The following is a 20,350-nucleotide window of genomic DNA, read 5'->3' as shown; positions in this document are numbered from 1 at the left end:
TCTTCAGATTGCCTCTACTGAAGCATGTCTCATGTCACCTCACTACTCACTGCCTAACACAGGGGTTCAAAGCTGTTCAAAAAGCAAGCTGGGGGTAAGCTTGCAATCTTGGTGTTCACCCTTGGAAGGGCCAGTTGGCTACACTACCAAAGTTTAAACTAAATTTATTATCAAAGTACAGTTTTCACTCATTGGCCACTTTAGTAGGTACACCTGCTCGTTAATGCAAATATCTAATTAGTCAATCATGTGGTAGCACTTCTATGCACAAAAGCATGCAGACATGGTCAAGAGGCTCAGTTGTTGTTCAGACCAAAAATCAGAATGGGGAAAAAACGTGATCCAAGTGACTTTGACCATGGAATTATTGTTAGTGCCAGACGGGGTGGTTTGAGTATCTCAGAAACTGCTGATCTCCTGGGATTTTCACACACAACAGTCTCTAGAGTTTACAGAGAATGGTTTGAGAAATAAAAAACACCTTGTCAGTGAGAGAGGTCAGTGGAAAATGGCCAGATTGGTTCAAGCTGACAGAAAAGCAACAGTAACTCCAATTACCAGGAGTTACAACAGTGGTGTGAAGAAGAGCATCTCTGAATGTTGGATCTTGAAGAGGATGCTACAACTGCAGAAGACCACAATCATACAGAAATACACTGAGTGGCCACTTTGTTAGTTTCCTCCTATACCTAATAAAATGGCCACTGAGTATATTACTATGTACTACCTTGAGATTCTTTTTTTTTGCAGGGATTTACAGGGAAAAAAATGCAATAAAATTAAAAAAATATATACAAAGACCAACAGACACCCAATGTGCAAATTAAAAAGAATACTGAGAACAGGAGTCCTTGAAATCGAGCTTGTAGGTCATAGAATCAGTTTGGAGTTGTGTTCAGTGAAATTATCCACACCATTTCAGGAACCAGATGGTTGTAGGGTAATAACTGTTTCTGAACAAGGTAGTGTGGGATCCAAGGCTTCTGTACCTCCTGCCCAACGGTAATAGCGAGAAGAGGGCATCGTGAAAGAGCAGGCTCACAAAAGTGCAGGTGTTGAAGACATCGCCATGGAAACGCCCTGCCACAAGGGCCTCTTGGACAAGGAAGCAGCCTTCTACATGCTCTACTTTTCAGCCCTGTTTCCTCTGTATCGCCACCTTTCCTGGGAAGGCTCCCCCACCACCCACGCCATGTCCAATGGCAACACTCCCCAGTACCTGGAAGAGTGCTGACTGGATTGCAGCATAACCCTTTCTAAGTTACATCCAGAGGTCTGAGCTCTGATGAAAGGTGCGACTAAATGTAGAAAATTTACCTCCTCAACATCCACAACTCCTACAGGAGACAGCATCAAACAAAAGGGAACCATCAGCTCAGTTTTGGAACTGGACTAACAAATTTTGTGTCTTTTTAGAGCTGTTTAAAAGTCAAGAAAATGGCACAGATAAATTCATTCGCAACATACTGTAATAACTTCAAATGCTGATTCAGGCCCTTTGATGGGACAATGGATAAATCCTTTGGACTGAGTCACTTATTGTCTGAGATGGGAGGAATGACAGGTGCTTCAGTGGGGGGGGGGGGAAACGTGGTCACAAATGCTGCCATGGACCAGATCGGCTGATTGATTGTCACTTCATTACTTGCTGTGGATGGTAGTTCACTGTACGGCTGCTCACCTTGCCAGCAATTCAGTCCAGCGAGATACAGCATGTTCTAGGTTCAATCCCAACTTATCCTGTGGGAATTTCCTTGCACAGCAGAGCTAAAAGCCATTTCCTCATGGAACTCACCGTCGATCTTTGCCTGCAGGATATTCTTCTGTCAACTCTGCTCTTCTTTCAGGATCTGCAAGCCCTTTCAGCACAGGTCTGAAGAGTTACATCAAAGGTGGGGAGGGAAGGAGAAAAGTAAAGGGCTGGACTCACCTATCACCTACCTTTCCCTCCTTCCTTTTCCCCCCACCTTTTAAATCTGGCAGCTTCCCCCTTCCTTTCCAGTCCTGATGAAGGTCCTTGGCCCGAAATGTCGACTGTTTAGAGATGCTGCCTGACCTGCTGAGTTCCTCCAGCATTTTGTATGCTGCTCTGGATGTCCAGCATCTACAGAATCTGTTATGTTCAAGATTTCCCAGGATGTTACCTGAATTAGAGAGCACGTCTTATGAGGAAAGGTCGAGTAAACTAGGGGCTTTTCTCTTTGAAGCAGTGGACAAGAAGCGACTTGATAGAGGTGTACAAGAGTTATTGATAGAGTGGACAGCCAGCACCTTTGTCTCAGGGCAGAAGTGGCTAACGTGAGAGGGTGTAATTTTAAGGTGATTGGAGACAAGAACAGGAGGGATGTCAGGGTTAGGTGTGTTTTTTTTAAATAAAACAGAATGGTGGGTGTGTGGAATACCCTGCCAGAGGTGGCAGTAGAGGCAGATACATTCGGGACATTTAAGAGACTTAGATAGTCACATGGTTGAAAGAGAAATGGAGGGCTATGTGAGAGGGAAAGGTTAGATTGATCCTGGAGTAGGTTAGAAGTTCAACACAACATCATGAGCTGCAGTGTTCTATGTTCATCCATTCACTTTCCAATTAGCTATGGAAGGCTGTGGTAATACAGTGGTGCTGCTGTCTCACAGCTCCAGAGTTCAATCCCCCCCCCCCGCCGCCCCAACCTCTGGTACTGCCTGTGTGGAGCTTGCATGTAACTATGTGGGTTTTCTTTCACATTCGAAAGACGTGTGGGGTGTCAGCCACATGTGCTACTACTGGCCAGGGTACTCACTCAGCTACCAGCCGCCAGCTTTTCCCAAGGCACTAGCAAGACCATCACATTTGAAATGACAATAGCCCATCAGTACATCGCCGTGTTGTATTCAAATTGTGTGTGTAATTGCGGTATATTTTCAGTGAATTTCCAGTAAATATAGTATAGCTGATTTTGTATTTTACCAAAAAAGTTTCTCCGCACCCTATGTCACACCACTGTATCCAATTATTTCACTGGTTCTTATCACTGGAATGTGCTCCACCTAGCTTGTACAAGACAACTATGACCTTTGCTCTTGGTTTTGTGCACAGGACCAGAAGAAGCTGAAGGTTGTAAATCTAGTCAGATCCATCTTGGGTACTACCCTACAAAGTACCCAGGACATCTTCAGGGAGCGGTGTCTCAGAAAGGCAGCGTCCATCATTAAGGACCTCCAACACCCAGGGCATGCCCTTGTCTCATTGTTACCATCAAGTACGAGGTACACAAGCATGAAGACACACACTCAGCAACTCAGGAACGGCTTCTTCCCCTCTGCCATCCAATTCTGAAATGGACATTGAACCCATAAACACTACTTCACTTTATTTTTAAATATACAGTATTTCTGTTTTTGCACTTTTTAAAATCTATTCAATATACTTAATTGATTTACTTTATTATTATAATATTTTTTTTCTCTGCTAGATTATGTATTCCATTGAACTGCTGCTGCTAAGTTAACAAATTTCACATCACATGCCGGTGATAATAAACCTGATTCTGATAATAAAACAGCAGCAATTGGCAAGTTTAATGCCTCATTTTTGACTTCTCAAGAACCTCTGGATCACAGTATCACCAGATCCAACATTAATCGTGGCCAACTTTCTACTTCAGGACCATTTTCTGCACTTAGTCCAGAGCCTAGCTTCAGCTATAATAATGCAGCATCCCCATCCCAAGGCCCTTTACAGAATTATCAAAGACAGCCCTTGGCACCAAGGAGCTATTATTGCAGTTGGCTAAAAGTTTCAACTAAAAGTTGGCGCTAGAAAGGGAGAAGGGTTTAGGGAGATTATTCCAGAGCTCAAGCACCAAACAGCTGCCAGCGGTGGAGCTAGCTAATCTGGGGATGGTCAAGAGGCCAAACTTGGAGGGGGGGGGACGGGGACCATAGATCCAAAGAATATGGAGTAGGAGGACATTCCAGGCATACAGACAGGCCAGGCCAATGAGGGCTTTGAGTCCCATCTGAGGAACTCCAATGTGGCCTCAGCCCTAGCAACTGAGACAGGATGAAAACAGAACCACCCCCCCACCCGTTATCCCACTTGAATCAGAAGACGGCAGGCTTAATCGGTGCTTGTTCACTAGTAGGAAATTCCAAAACTTCATCAAGAAACACTTCAAATTACAAAATTGAGGAACGCATGAAGCAGCCGGTAGATACATTCCACTTTGGGGAGTGAACAGATGGCCTGGGAGATGTCCGATCCCAGCACAGATGCCTGACATATTTGACACTTATCTTCTGCTGGGAACACGGAACAATTTGAGCGTCGAGATAACAAGTGCGCAGGGCTGGGGCTTGCCACTCAAGTTCCAAGTGAATACCTGAAGGCTGGACAGATTCACCAAATGTCAGCGGCACAAGATTTGACTTGGAAATGTAAGAAGCCATTTACTCGAGTCCAATCCAGATCCACTAAGATTGCAGCTCGCGGCACAGAGGCCCAACCAGTGGAGCCACTATCACATGGCTCCAGAGACCCAGGTTCGATCCCGGCTTGACAAACTGTCCGCACACAGAGCGTACAGGTTCCTCCTGTGAGCACACGGGTTTCCCCCATCCTAACAGGTTGGTAAGTTAATTGACCATTGCAAATTGACTCTAGTATGAGAGTTCTGGAACCTGAGGGGATGCAGAGAGTTAATGGGAGTGTGGGGAGAATAACAATACCATCGGTCCAAGTGCTTGGTGGTCAGCACAAACTCTGCGGGCTGAAGGGCCTACGTCTCAGCTCACAGGCTACACCTCAATGTTTGAAAATTTACAACGGACACCCAGTCCTAACGATTCCTTGGAGAAAAGAGTTCCAGATTTCTGACCCCACTCCTGAAAGCTGATGTTGGGGAATTATCGAGTCATAAAGCACTAGAGCGTAGAAACAGGCTTTTCAGCCCATCTAGTCCGTGCCAGCATAACCTGCCTAGTCCCAATGACCTGCACTTGGTCCCAAGCCTTTCAAACTGCTTCCATCCATATACCAGTCTAAATTTCTCTTAAATGTTGCAGTTGAACCCACATCTACCATTTCCACTGGCAGCTCATTCCACACTCTGAGTGAAATCAAATATTTCACCTTAAATGTCATCTTTCCTCTAAACCCATGACCTCCTGTTCTAGTCTCACCCAATCAGAAGGGAAAAAGCCTGCATGCTTTCACTTTCTGTATATCCTTCATAATTTCGTATACCACTACAAGATCTTCCTTCATTCTCTTGCACTCCAGGGAATAAAGTCCTAACTTATGCGCTCCATTGCCACAAGAAAGGCATTCACAGTAAACGCAAAGAAACATAATAGAATCAATGAAAAACCACTTACTAGACAAAACAAATCAATGTGCAAAAGATAGCAAGCTATGCAAAATGCAAAAATGAAAAAGCAAATTAATAATAATATTAAATAAGCAATAAATATTGAGAACATCAGATGAAGAGTCCTTGAAAGTGGGTCCATAGGTTGTGGGAACAGTTCAGTGATGGGGCGAGTGAAGTTATCCCGTGTTGTTCAAGAGCCTGATGGTTGAGGAGTAGTAACTGTTCCTGAACCTGGTGTTGTGAGTCCTGAGGCTCCTGTACCTTCTTCCTGATGGTAGCAGCAAGAAGAGAACCTGGCCTGGGTGGTGGGTGCTGATGGATGCTGCTTTCACGTGACAGTGTTTCATGTAGATATGCTCAATGGTGGGGATGGTGTTTCCTGTGATAGACTGGGCTGTATCCACCACTTCTTGTAGAATTTTCCATTCATGGTGTTATGAATGTACCACAGCTCTGAGGTGTGGGTGAGAATCGCAAGAGCATTATTGGGTTGGGTCAGAGGACCCAGGAAATGAGAGAGAGAGACCTGGCCATTGTCTCCTGGAGACAACGTTTGTGGATTCAGGACGATGCTACGTGCAAGCCCTCGGGCAAAGTGGGCTGGTTGAGAGAGGGATTGCATCACCCCAACCTGATTGACATCTACTACCCTGCGAGTTAAGATAAAAGAGAGGCTGTAGGGTCAGCCCCTCAGACGCACCAGAAGAAACGCTAGCGATCCCGTAATAGCGGGAAGCCATTTGAAGGAAGCCACTTGCGTTCGGTTCCCTTGCCTGGGGGCTGGTGGCTGGTACCACGGAAAATGACTTGGAACTAACAACGGGGAACCAACTCCTCCGACTCAACAGATTGGCCTCATAAAAGACCCGGGCAAGTTTCAAACCGTCTCTCTCTGAAACCCAAAGAGCTGCAGCTTGAAAGGACAGTGACTTTTATCTTACCATCTGACATTACAGTAACCCCTAGACAACGACAGAGTTATTTCTTATCGGTTATTATGATACCCGCGCTTAGATTTAGTATTGACGACGTATATTCTCTGAATGTCTGTATTAATCTTATTTTTGTGCCCCTTTATAAATAAACTTTTAAAAATAGTACCATCAGACTTCAACGGACCTCTCTATCTTTGCTGGTAAGTGATCCAGTCACGGGAATTTCGTAACAATGGGCAGAGAGGTAGTTGGCAAGTGGAAGGAGCACTTCAAAAATCTCCTGAGTTGAGTTGTGCAGAGGGGAGAAGGCAGGAGATTAGGGCTGAGAGGGAAAATGCATCAGCCATGATGAAATGGCAAAGGAGACTCAATGGGCCAAATGGCCTGATTCTGCCCTCTATCATGGCCTTATTCAATCTTTCCCGATAATCCAGGTCCTCAATTCCTGGAAATATCCTTGAAAAATCTCTGCCCTCTTTCAACTTTATTGATATCATCCCTCTAGGTAGGTGACCTGAACTACACATAATACTCCAAATTCAGCCTCATCAACATCTTATACAACTTCAGCATAATATCCTAAGTCCTGTACTCAATACCCTAGTTTATAATGGCCAATGTGCCAGAAGCTCTCTTTTGTGACCCTAACTGTGATGTCACTTTCATGGAGTTACAGATTCACAGATCCCACTGTCCTGCTGCACACACCTCAGAACCCTCCCATTCATTGAACAAGTCTCACCCTGGTTTGTTCTTCCAAAGTGCAATGCCTCACACTTAACTGCCATTTTTCAGACCATTTCCCCTGCTGATTCAGATCCCACTGCAAGTTGAATGTGAAGCAAATATCAAGAGAATTGAGGGGCATGGGTCAGTGCTGGAACATGATAAAGGTCAGCCCTTAATACTAAAGGTGCGACTTACAATGCTTCTATTTCTCATGTTCTTTTTGTCTATCTTATCAGCTTCTGTGATTGTCACAAAACATCCCAAATAATACTTGGCCTATACTAGAGGTTAGCCCATGGTATATTAAAAAACAAAGGGGCAAGTATCAAGCAGAAATTGATAATGGGCCACAGTCTTTTGAGGACAGATGGTAGTGCAGTAAAGTTTAACCCAGAGAATTCCAGAGCATAGCTCCTGCGTGGTGGAAGATGAAAGACTGGGGAAAAGTCTGCTGACTTCTAGTGACTAAAATTTTTGCATCAGAATTTATCAGTTCACATTATCTTCCGAAATCTGAGTGGATTCAACATCAAGGAAGGTGCTGCGTTGTTTTCTGAAAAGTTCTGTGGATGTACACCTTGGTGAAGGAGGGAAAATGTCTTTCAGTTCACATTAGTTTTTTTGGTTAATCTCTGGGTACAAGGTTTCCAAATCTGCAGAGAACAGAAATGGGAAAGAAAAGTCCCAAGGGAAATGTAACATTTTTCCAGCACTGGCAATAATACTTTCCAGCATGTTTACAGCCCTAGAGTTCAATTCGACACAGCCCATAAATTCCCTAACATTGTATGGAATTTGAGATTGGCAGGGGTGGTTGTGAAAGGGGCACATTCAGGAACATGCTGACACACGGATCATCGTTTGCGTTTATGAGCAGTTATCCAGCCGCCAGATGTGATCAGTTCAAACGCCCCTCATGAATTGATGCACCATATGAGGTGGTTATTCGGCCCAAACCTATTCCCAAGGCAGTTACTGATCTGTGCCACAAACTAATTGCTACTGTATATCTCAAGTAAGCTTTGCAAACAGTACAAGTTGCACACCAGTCCTCACCCAAGTCTGAGTTCTTCAAAGACAGGGTGAAACCTATCAGATTGCTCCTCACTTTACCTTCACTACAGCACCAACAATAGTGTACATTCACGTAGCAGCTCTAAGAAAATAGGACAGCATCAAGGAGTGCCTGGTTCGAGAGTCTGGTATTTGACATGTGCCCAACGCAGTATTACTTGGGGGGGGGGGGAGTGCTGAGAGAGGACATCACTGGTTTCCTCATCTGAATTTGGCAGAGGTGGTAGCAAAGTCATCTCCAATACTTTGAGGTCCTTGATGTAGGATGTAGGTAGCCCACACCTTGGAGGCATACAGGAGGACAGAGATCACCACTCCCTAGTGGAGCACATTGGGTTGGAAACCTTGATCTTCCATCTCTCATTTACCAAAGGGCACGCTGAAGGCATTGTGGACTTCCATCATCAATGTCTGCCTTGGCCAAAAGGTGATTCCTCAGACGTGGCAAGCCACTGACATTTTCTGGAGTCTCACAGCTTGTCAAGGACCTTTGCCCTCTGGAACGTTACTGCAAGGAGTCAGCGACTACTCAGCGCTCATGTAACACGCAAGCTCTACCCACATACTGCAGCTCGTGGAGGGGAACTGCTTCTCCATCATCCCACTTGGCTTTTTGCGCGGATTTCAGAGGTCAAGGAAGGTCAGGAACAGTGACCGGTGCTGCTCCCTGCACTCATCTTGGAGCAGTTGCATGGTGAATATCACACCAGGTCTCTGAGACAACAGGATTCACAGCAAATTTCGGTGAGTGTCTCTGACCCCAGGAAGAAGGACTTTCATGACAGATGACTGGGACATCCACTCCGCCCCACTAGTTAGTGCAGTTTGTTTTGTCCTTTATCACAAAGATAATCATGAGTACTACACCCTACTGTGCAGAAAACTGCAGGGGGTTGTAAATGCAGCAATGCAGCCTCCCCTCCACTGACTCCATCTACACTTACTGCTACTTCAGGAAAGGGTTTGAGCAGATTGGATATGTCACCAAAGACTCTAGCAAATTTCTACACACAAGAGGTTCTGCAAGTGCTAGAAATCCAGAGCAACACACACAAAATGCTGGAGAATCTCATCAGGTCAGGCAGCATCCAGGGAAATTAATAAACAGTCAACGTTTCAGGATGAGACCCCTCATCAGGACTCTGCAGATGAGGAGAGGTTTGACTGGTTGCATCAGAGCCTAGTATGGAGCCTCCAGTGCAGAGAATCGAAAGAGACTGCAGAGGGTCACAGACTCAGCCAGCTCCATCAAAGGCACAACCCTCCGCACTATTGAGGAAATCTTCAAAACGCAATGACTCAAGATGGCAACACCCATCATTAAGGGCCATCACCATCCAGGACATGCCCTCTCCTCATTACTACTATCAGGGAGGAGGTACACACATCCAAAATTCAGCAACAGTTTCTTGCCCTCTGCCATCAGACTTCTGAACACAACCTTGCTATTTCTCTTATTATTGTAACTAACAATATTATTTTTATATCTTGCAGTTACTGCTGCCCAAAACAAATTTCACAACATACCAGTGATAATAAATCTGATCTAATTATATTTCCCTGCACACACGTTGCCTGACCCACAGAGCTCCTCCAGCAGATTGTTTGTCGGCTCACATTACTTCATCCCATCAAGTTGTGTTTCTTCTATCCACTACCTTTTCTGCTACAGAAACCAACTCACTTTTCTTGGTTTGGATGAAGGGTTTTGACCTGAAGTGAACAACAGTTGAAGATACTAGAGACTACAGATGATGGAATCTGGAGCAACACAAAGGGATGGAGGACCTCAGCTGGTCAGGCAGCATCTATGGAGGGAAACCATCAGTCAAGATTCTTCACGTGGATTGAAGGGTCTCAACCCAAAATGCTAACTGTCCATTTCCCTCACAGATGCTGAGTTCTTCCAGCAGTTTCTGGTTTTCATGCATTTATAGAGGATTTCCCTCTCAACAATCTGCAACGTTCCTCACCCTCAGTATCACCGGTGTATCTTTTTGGGATCATTTGCAACAACTGATCACAAGAAAACAAGAGAAACAATTGAGGTTAAACACAACACTAAAATCCCAGGCTGAAAGCTCACGTGTTGTCCCTCAGAAGTGGGAGCAGGACAGAGAATTAAAGAACAGGCAACATGAAACAATTACAAACAAGAGAAAATCTGCAGATACTGGAAATCCACACAAAAAAAATGCTGGAAGAGCTCAGCAGACCAGGCAGCATCTATGGAAAAGAGTGAAGTCGACGTTTCAGGCTGACACCCTTCACAGGACTGGGGGGAAAAGATGAGGAGTCAAGAGTAAGGTGGTAGGGGAGGGGAGGAAGAAATACAAATTAGTAGGTGATAGGTGAAACTGGGAGAGGGGAAGGTGTAAAGAGCTGAAGAAAGAGATAAAGGGGTGGAGAAGGGGGAATCTGAAAGAGACAGAAGGCCATGAAGAAAGGGGAGGAGGAGGAACAGAGAGAGGAGATAAGGCAAGAGAGGGAAAGGGGAATGGTGAAGGGGGAGGGAGGGGCACATTACTGGAAGTTTGAGAAATCAATGCTCATGCAATCAGGTTGGAGGCTACCCAGATGGAATACAAGGTGTTGTTCCTCCAACCTGAGTGTGGCCTCATTGCATCAGTAGAGGACTGCCATGTTGGAATGGGCAAGGGAAGTGGAATTAAAATGGGTGGCCACTGGGAAATCCTGCTTTTTCTGCAGACGGAGCATAGATGCTCAGTGAAGTGGTATCCCAATCTACGTCGGGTCTCACCAACATACAGGAGGCCACACCGGGAGCACCAGATACAGTAGATGACCTCAGCAGACTCACAGGTGAAGTGTCGCCTCACCTGGAAATACTGTTTGAGCCCCTGAATGGTGGTGAGGGAAGACATGTGGGGCAGGTGTAGCACTTGTTCCACTTGCAAGGATAAGTGCCAGGAGGGAGATCGGTGGGGAGGGACTAGTGGACAAGGAAGTTGTGTAGGGAACGATCCCCGTGGAAAGCAGAAAGTGGGGCGGGGAGCAGTGGAAGGGAAATATGTGCTTAGTGGTGGGATCCAGTTGGAAATGGCAACATGATGTTTGGGTCCAACCTACAAACTGAAGAGAAGTGTCAGTCAACCTGCCCTTGGCTTCCCTGGTGTGGAACAGCAAATGCAGCGCTGGGTTGGCAGGAGGCAGCAGAGGGGGCTTGGATTGTCAGTGTGATGTTACAGTGTAAATTGTTGCCATTAATTGCAGTGCAGGCAGACAACAGGCTGCAAGGCCATGAGGTAAAATATCCACCTTATTGTCCAAGGGGACCATTGAACAGTCTTACAACAGCAGGGTAGAATGACCTTGAGCTTGGTCACGCGTGCCTCCAGGGTTTTGTATCTTCTGCCCAAAGGGAGTGGGGTGAAGAGATCACGTCCAGGCCGGGTAGGGTCTGGCTGCTTTACCGAGGTAAGCAAGAAATGTAGACAACTGCAACTGCCTCCTGCCGCTAGATAATCCTCCTCCCCCTGATACTATAGGAAAGTAGTCACGTACGCTTGTGAATGCACGGGCAGATTCTGCTGTGACTCCCTCTACAAGTTTGCAGATGATACTGCCGCACAATGAGTCAGAGTACAAGGAGGAAATAGAGAGTTTGATGACATGGTGTCAAAACGACAACCTTTCCCCCAGTGTCAACTAAACAAAGAGGCTGGTCATCAAACTCAATAAGGTGGGCGGGGGGTGTGATGCACATGTTCCTCTCTATATCAACAGCTTCAAGTTCCAAGGAGTGAACATCACAAATAGTCTACCCTGGTCCAAGCATGTAGACGCCACGGCCAAGAAAACTCACCAATGCCTTCACTTCCTCAGGAGGCTAAGAAGTTTGACATGTCCCCATTGACCCTTCCCAATTCTTAAATTGGTGCACTCCTATCACAGCCTGGTTTGGCAACTGTTCTGCATATGACCGCAGGAAACTGCACAGAGAGTTGTGGACACAGTTCAGCACATCACATGAACCAGCCTCCCCTCCACGGACTGTGTACACTTCTCGCTCCCTCAGTAAAGCAGCCAGCATAATCAAAGACCCCACCCACCCTGGTCATTCTCTCTTCTCCACCTCCCCCCCCCCCCCCCAATCAGGCAGATGATACGAAAGCCAGAAAGCACGTACCAACAGACTCAAGGACAGCTTCCACCTCATTGTTATCAGACTATTCCATAGACCTCTTGTACAATAAGATGACTCTTGACCTCACAATCTAAGACAGGTTTATTATCTTGGGCATGTGTTGTGAAATTTGTCAACTTAGCAGCAACATTTCGATGCAATACATAATATAGGAGGGGGAAAAAAAGTAAATCAATTGCAGAAAATGTCTATGTACACTGAAAAGACAAAAATAATAAAACAGAAATAATATTTTTTTTTAATTGAGGCAATGTTCATGGGTTCAATGAACATTTACATTTAAGAATTGTATGGCAGAGGGGGAAGAAGCTGTTCCTGAATTGCTAAGTGTGCGCCTTCAGACTTCTGTACCTCCTACCTGATGGTAACAATGAGAAGGGGACATGTCCTGGGTGATGGGGGTCCTTTGCCTTTCTGAGGCACTGCTCCTTGAAGGTGTCTTGGATGCTATCCTGCACTTTATTGTTTTCCTACAATGCACTTTCTCAATAGGTGTTACTTTATTCTGTTATTGTTGTACCTTATTACACTCAATGCACTGTGCAATTATTTGATCTGCATGAACAATATGCAAGCCGAACTTCTCCACTATACACGTGACATTGTAAACCAATACATCCTGAGCAGTGCCCCTCAGAATCTCATTCTTCTGAACTGCAATGCATTTGGATCTAACTTTTCTTCATAGGTCAACTCCTTTTATCTTGTGTATCACCCTGTAGAGAGGAAAAAACCGTGATTGATACCGGTCGTGGCCATGATGTCTAACAAGGATAGACCGGACTGTATGGATTCATTGGTACATTAGAAGTGTTGACTAGAGGGTCCCCTCAGGATTTTGCCGTATGTCCAGCAGGAATAAAGAAACAGAAAGCTGGGATGCGAGGAAAGAAGAAATGAACACAATTTATCTTCTGGAAAAATGTAAATTTAAGTCAAAGGCTCAAACCAGGACCAATTTTTGTTGCTGTTTTTGAACAATTTTCAGAGATTCAGCAGAATGTTTTGTTCCTTACTCTGCTGACAGAGTAGGATTTCTTAATACCCCGAAAGGTAATTGTTTCCATCCTCGTTGGATGGGTTTAAACAAGTGGCCAAAACAACAAACAGAACACAACTGTTTCACCTGTAATTAATTAAGCAGCATCTTTCACCCCACCAACCTCACTCCAATGCCTGATTTTCATTCCATCCAGAACTAGTCTTGAGGCATTCACAAATTACACTATTCATTGTAAAACCAGGGCACCATTGAAATGGAAGTAAATTACAAATCACAAAAACTAATCATTTACAGGAAAGCAACTTGCATGACAATGAGCTGCATTCACATAGTGCCTTTAACATAGAAAATAGTTGCAAGGTGCTTCACTGCAGTATTATCAAACAAAATTCCACAGAAAACTGCAGATTAAAGCAGGTGACTGAACCATTGACCAACGACAAAGGTTTTAAGAAATGTCTTAGGAGACAAGACCCACCCTGCAAACTGCATTTTCAAAAGATGCAGTTCCAGAAAGCACCATGAGGCTATTAAAACAAAAACTTCATGCCATTTTAAAAGCATCTTTCCCCCAGGCAGTTACTGTGAGCAGCCATTCTCGTTAGCACCCACCCCCACCCGCCTCTATTAATCCCATCACTTCACTGTAAACACTTTAATCCACTTTTTATAATGCTGTTTACGTTGTAACTACATGCCGGTATTTATGCATGATGCACATTTTATACAAATCTGTACTTTAAATTTATTTGTATGATTATTCTTTACAATTATTAAATTTTGCTTTCTGTTACATGTCATACCCTAACCAACACACCACAGCAAATTGCTAATAATGTAAATATGGTGAATAAAGTTGATCCCAGATCCAGGAGAGGGAGGTGAATTTAGGGAGCGAATTCCAGAATTTAGAGCCCAGTAGTGGATCGATTAGATTCCACAGGAAAGAGCCAAGACTATGGAAGGATTTACAGAAAGGTAAATCACAGGAACAGGTCCTTTGGCTCTTGACATCTATGCCAAACAAGATGTCAAATTAAACTAATGCCATCTGTCTGCCTGGACATGGTCTATATCCCTCCATTCTCTGTCTGTTAGTGCAATCCACGCACCGAGAGCAATTTAGCTAAAACAGTGGCAGCAGTCTCTCCTCCCCTCCCACCCCCTGTTTAATCAAACTGTGGCTTGTCACCCTCTGCCCTGCTCACCAGTGACAGCTGACAGATGAAGATGAGGCATGCAGGAGTGAGATAGATTGGCTGGTTGAGTGGCTTAGAAACAACAACCTTCTGCACAATGTGGCTTCAGGAAGGGGAAATCGAGAGAACTCGCACCAGTCCCAGTCCTCATCGAGGGATCAGCAGTGGAGAACGAGAGTTCCTGGACATCAACATCTCTCTTGGGCCCAAAACATTGGTACAATTGCAAAGAAAACACACCAGCAGCTATACTTCATTTAAGCAGATGTGATATGTCACTAAAGAACCTAGCAAATTTCTACAGGTGTATAGTGAAGGCCATTCTGACTGTTTGCATGACAGCCTGGTATGGAGGCTCCAATGCACAGGCTCGGAAAGAGGCTGCAGAGGGTTGTAGATTCCGTGAGCTCCATCATGGGCACAGCCCTCCCCACCAGAGGCCACCTTCAACAGGCAGTGCCTCAGGAAGGCAGTGTCCATCATCAAGGACCCTAACCATCTGGGATATGCCCTCTCTCACTACTACCATGAGGGAGGAGGTACAGGAGCCTGAGCACCCACAACGCGTTTTAGAAAGTTTCTTCCCCTCCGCCATCAGATTTCTGAACAGGCCATGTATAGCATCTTGCTATTCCTTTTTTGCATGACTTATGATTATTGTAACTTTTTAATGTTGTTCACTGTTCTTCTGCCACAAAACAACAAATTTGGCAGGGTCGGCAATAATGAAGCAGATTCTGAAGAATGCCCACCTGGGTAAAGAGTAGGCGGTGCTCCCAGGAAACAGTGACAGGGCCACTTCCCCACAAGCCCCACCCCACCACAATGTAAACACTGCAGATCAGTGACGGGGAATCAGAAACAGCTGCAACTGGCACACAGGAGGGAATACCAGGCTGTAACCCAACCCGCTGCAGGGGGTGCAGCCAGAACATATCTCCAGGCCCATACTGGCCGTCATTTAAAACCTCTCGATTGGATTACTCTTTTGATTTGACAACACTTGACCATTCTCAATTTTTTTTTACCAGAAATTCCACTCATGTCTCTTTTGATGTATTATTTCATATTAAGAGTTAAGATGTTTGCCCTTGAAATATCTAAAGCTAAAACCAACATGCATCCTGCACATGTCCTACCATCCCGTACTAAAACAGATCTGTTTTACCCTCATACATTCTGACTGAATGTGAACAGCCTGTGACTTAATGGATTACATCTCAAGGCCTCACAGCACCCAACTTTCTCTCCCCTGATCAATACCCAACAGTCTTGTGTTAGAAGCTCCAAGTCACCACTTCCCTCCTTGCCGGACAATCCACATGAAGGGCAGCCCTGGCCAAGAGACTGGTACTCATCAGACTCATAACCACACCCCGATAAAGGACAGTTACAGCATTGAAGCACAGGCAACTGAAATACAGAGAAGCAAACAAGACAGCTAGTGAAATTTTGACTGCAGCCAGCATTCAACATTGCAGCTTTCAGGTGGTAACTGGTCCAAGGCACTTTTGCAGACTGAACAACGCTGAGCCTTACACAGACTCTAGGATAGGAAACACCAAGCTTGGGTCAAAGAGTGTCTCAGGGGGTTGAGGAGGGGGAAAAAAAAAGAGAGATGAAGAGAGTTAAGCAGGCAAGACCAGAGACCCAAGACCCATGGCAAAGTTATTTATCATGGTAGGGGAGTCCAGGACAAGAGGGCATGAATCCAGGATTGAAGGACATCCATTTAGAACAGAGATGCGGAAAAATTACTTTAGTCAGAGGGTGGTAAATCTGTGGAATTGGCTGCTACAAGCGGCTGTGGAGGCCAAGCCATTGGGTGCATTTAAGGCAGAGATAGATAGGTTCTTGATTACCTGGGCAACAAAGGGTATGAGGAGAAGGCAGGGGAGTGGGGATGACTGGAAGAATTGGATCAGCCCATGATTGAATGGTGGAGCAAACTCAATGAGCCGAATGGCCTACTTCTGCTCCTATATCTTATGGTCTTATGGACCCAGGCACAGACCCTAATAGATTTTCCAGAACCTGCTTGTCGTTGACAAGGCCAGCATTTATTGTCATCTGTAACTGCCCTTGAGCAGCTGGGATGAAGCTGTAGAGAGAAGGACCAGCAAAGGTTACAAAGTTAGGATAAGTTAGAGGTGCTGATGTCCCCCATGCACCTGCGGCAGAGGTCACGAGTTCAGGGAGGAGCTGTCGGGTGAGTATCCTGCAGTACTTTTGGTAAATGGTGCACACGGCAGCCACTGGTGAAGGAAACAAACACTTTGGGAGGTGGATAGGGTTACAATCAAGTGGGGTGCTATATTCTGCCTTCTTAAGAGTTATTAAAGATGCACTCATCCAAGCAGGTGGAAAGGGTCAAAACCCGGCACTATCGAAACTGCAAACTAGTAACCATGAACCATTTTCTTAACACCACTTCACCCAGCAGGCTGGATATGTTCATTCTCTTTAGGTCATCATGATTTCCCCACCTGGGCTGATGTTCGTCCTTACTCAATGTCTTGGTTCTTTCTCCCTGTTCTTTTGCCTCGGCTTTCCTGCAACATAAATCCATATTAACACAGCTCCCCGAATATCACAAAACATCGCCAGCAAGAGAAAATCTGCAGATGCTGGAAATCCAAGCAACACACACAAAATGCTGAAGGAACTCAACAGGCCAGGCAGCATCTATGGAAAAAGAGTCCAGATTGTACAATTTTTCAGCATTTTGTGTGTGTGTGTTGCAAAAGATCCCCAGGTGCTTAATCAAACAGAATTGAACAGAGTCACATTCTATGGCAGGTTTTCAAAGGTGAGTGTCTTACAGAAGGAAAGAGCCAGAGCTTTGGAGACCCCAGCATTCACCACTTAATAAAGAAAGCGCTCATCAAATGTAGACGGTTTCTAATCTGGCCATTTAGACAAAATAGTGAACATCTTCCAGAAACCAATTAACAGTCATCATTACAACAGCTTCGAAGTTTTTCCAGTTACTCCAATATCCAACCATGTTTTGCTTAATGACGCACCTTTTTCTTAGGAAAGTAGTTGATATTTTAAAAGCATATAGAAAGCAAAGCAGCAATAAATTCTGGTAAGTACACCTGCCTCCTCCCTTCACTACCAAAACGGTCCTTCCAGGTGAGGTGACACTTTACCTGCAAGTCCTGATAAAGGTTCACGGCCCTAAATGTCAAGTGTTTATTCTCCTCCATAAAAGCTGCCTGATCTGCTGAGTTCCTCTCGCATTCTGTGTGTGGCTGAAGATTGCCAGCATCTGCAGAACCTCTTTTGTTAATAAATTCCAGTTAACATTATTTTGTCTCCCATCCATTTAGGCTTGCAAAACTTGCTTTAGGCAACGAGCACACAGCAATCAAGTTACCATGTTTATCCCATTCTGCTCCTCACTGCACAGCTGTAAATATTAATTTAGTTCCACCCCAACTCCCCCACCCCCCACAATCAACATCAGACAGAGCAAAGCTAAACAAACAAAACCTCCCCATCAAACTGTTCACTGGGCCCTTCTGCAAATTGTCATTTCAATTGTGTCCTTGGCTGTGGGACATTTCTCTTCTCAGGCTGAGCTCATACTGCATTGCTAGCACCTCCCGCTCCAAATGCGCCATTGCCCATCATCACCACTACTGGTGACTGACAGCACACCAACTGCTGACTAATGGTGTCAACAATATCAACATGACCAAAACTTCTGATTCATCATTTATCACATGTACATCAAAAAATACAGTGAAATGCACTGCTTGCGTTAACAACCAACTCAACCAAAGATGTGCTGGGGGCACACACACTCTGGTAACCAAAACTTCTGCACCAATATGCATACCCCATTATAGGAAGGATGTCGAGGCTTTGAAGAGGTTGCAGAAGAGGTTTACCAGGATGCTGCCTGGTTTAGAGGGCGTGAGTTATAACAAGAAGTTGGGCAAACTTGAGTTATTTTCCCTGGAGCAGCGAGGCTGAGGAGAGATCTGATAGAGGTTTAAGGATTATGAGAGGCATAGATAGAGTACACAGACAGTATCTATCCCCCATGGTTTAAATGTCTAATACCAGAGGACATACATTCAAGGAGGGAGGGGATCATTTCAAAGGAGATATGATAGGTATTTTTTCCTCTACACACAGAGTATGTAACCAATATCCAACTTAGTTTTGTTTAATGCTGTTCCTTTGTGATAGATGGGACTCTCAACCTCACAATTGACCTTATGACCTTACACCTTATTGTTCACCTGCACCACACTTCCTCTGTAGCTTTTACACTTTATTCTACATTGTTATTGTTCTACCTCAATACATTGCACTGTCAGGCAAGAGGTACAGAAGGCAGGGAGGGCACCACCAAGTTCAGGAGCAGCACCCAACTCAACAACAGAACACTGTGCACTGTGGACTTGTTGCTGATGTGCAGTCTTTTTCTAGTATGTATAGCTTATATTCTGTGTGTTGTCTGTACCTACCTGCCTGTGAAGCTGCTGCAAATTCTTCATTGTACTTGTACTCCACCGTAATTGTGTGCATGACAATAAAGTCGACAGTGAGAAAACAGTGCACAGAACCAGGCCTTGGGCGATGGGACAGAATCTCAGGGTACCGTGGAGGTAAAACAAAACAGTTAACTGCCCTTGAAACGTTACAAAAAGTGGAGCCGATGACCCGAACGATCCCCACCCCCCACCTGTCCTTTGTGAACTTGATTTTAAACCATGCCAGAATTAATCCTCTCGTTAATCTACTCAAACGGACTAGCCGAACAACTGAACGCAATTTAGCATTTACAGTAGTCTCTTTAAAACAGTGTTTCTGGTAAAACCACCCGGGGCTAAAACTATGATCCAAATTCTCTTGGCTAGCAGGAATGTCTGGGAGTTCCAAAGCCTCATTTTATTCTTTGGCGAAAAATGGACTCAATCGCCAAAGTCACTGTGCTTAAAAAGATAACGGTAAGCAGCTTCTCGTTTTCGTTGCATTGCCAACACTTACCGTGCAGCGGGTCGTTCCCAGGAGTCCCCCTCGCTTCAAGCAGGGCCCCGTGAAATGCAGCGAGCAGACCCCGAATGAAGTCGAGACTCTGGGGCTGCGGAAGGAAACAGCAAACACTGAACAGACCTATGTCATCTTCTGCAAACGGCAGACAAAAGCCAGGATACCAGACACCACCCGCTACTCACCCTGAAACCCGTCGATCACTGGGACACTCGTGTGTTGAAGCCCGTTTTCTCTATATCGTGAGGGATCCAAGCAAAGTCCAGGTGTCTGTTGAGTAACAACAGACAACTGCCAAACTCTTCCTGGGAAGCGGACACCAGGTCACTGAAACTTCTACACACAAGCGGAGAGATGGGTAAAGAAATAAACCCCTCACTCTATCAACTGTCCACTCTCCCACAAAATTGAATGTCTGCGCCGCTTCTCCCTCTCTCGCTATTTGAACGTCTGCACCCCCTCAGCTGTACTATCACCGACGAGTCTACCAACTCTCTGCCAGTTACACTTTCACCAACTAACTGTTCCTTCAGATTGAATTTAAATTTTTTTCTCCCTCTCCAACCTCAGCTCGCAATGACCTCACTCTCAGACTCTACCAATTCAGCGCCCCAGTGAAGGGATGTAAAAGGCGAGTTTAATTTATGTGTAACGATCAACGCTGATATTGCCTGTTTAACATTAGCATTGTAATGGGACACTTCTGCAACACAGTTTTTCAAATTTGAATATTTTACACTGACCAGATAACGTCGCTTCCATATCAACTTAAGCTGCTTTCCCACGTCCCGTTTAACACTGATATACTGGACTGCATTTTAATTGCAAGATATTATATGTGGAGCCGTTCAAGTGTTTGGTATGTTGGGACTTCGGCATTA

General features: G+C 45.0%; 1 protein-coding gene across 4 annotated transcripts in view; it reads right to left on the bottom strand.

Annotated features, from left to right (window-relative positions):
* LOC132384655 (transmembrane protein 198-like) overlaps positions 1-20,026 on the bottom strand; it is a 105,477-nt gene extending 85,451 nt beyond the window's left edge. Inside the window, exons 1-3 of one of the 4 annotated variants that reach the window (XM_059955980.1) lie at positions 19,655-20,026; positions 19,467-19,582; positions 16,946-17,011 (exon numbers count right to left, since the gene is read on the bottom strand). The gene's annotated coding sequence lies outside the window, so the exon portion shown is untranslated. Of the gene's footprint in view, positions 1-16,945; positions 17,012-18,943; positions 19,059-19,466; positions 19,583-19,654 lie in introns of those variants that run through there. The other 3 variants (XM_059955981.1, XM_059955983.1, XM_059955984.1) reach the window with 3 other exon arrangements.
* Positions 20,027-20,350: the final 324 nt, after the last annotated feature.

This window comes from Hypanus sabinus, chromosome X1 (genome assembly GCF_030144855.1).
Source record: "Hypanus sabinus isolate sHypSab1 chromosome X1, sHypSab1.hap1, whole genome shotgun sequence".
Lineage (NCBI taxonomy): Eukaryota > Metazoa > Chordata > Chondrichthyes > Myliobatiformes > Dasyatidae > Hypanus > Hypanus sabinus.
The sequence above is the reverse complement of the archived record's forward strand: the minus strand, read 5'-3'. Positions and strand labels throughout refer to the sequence as shown.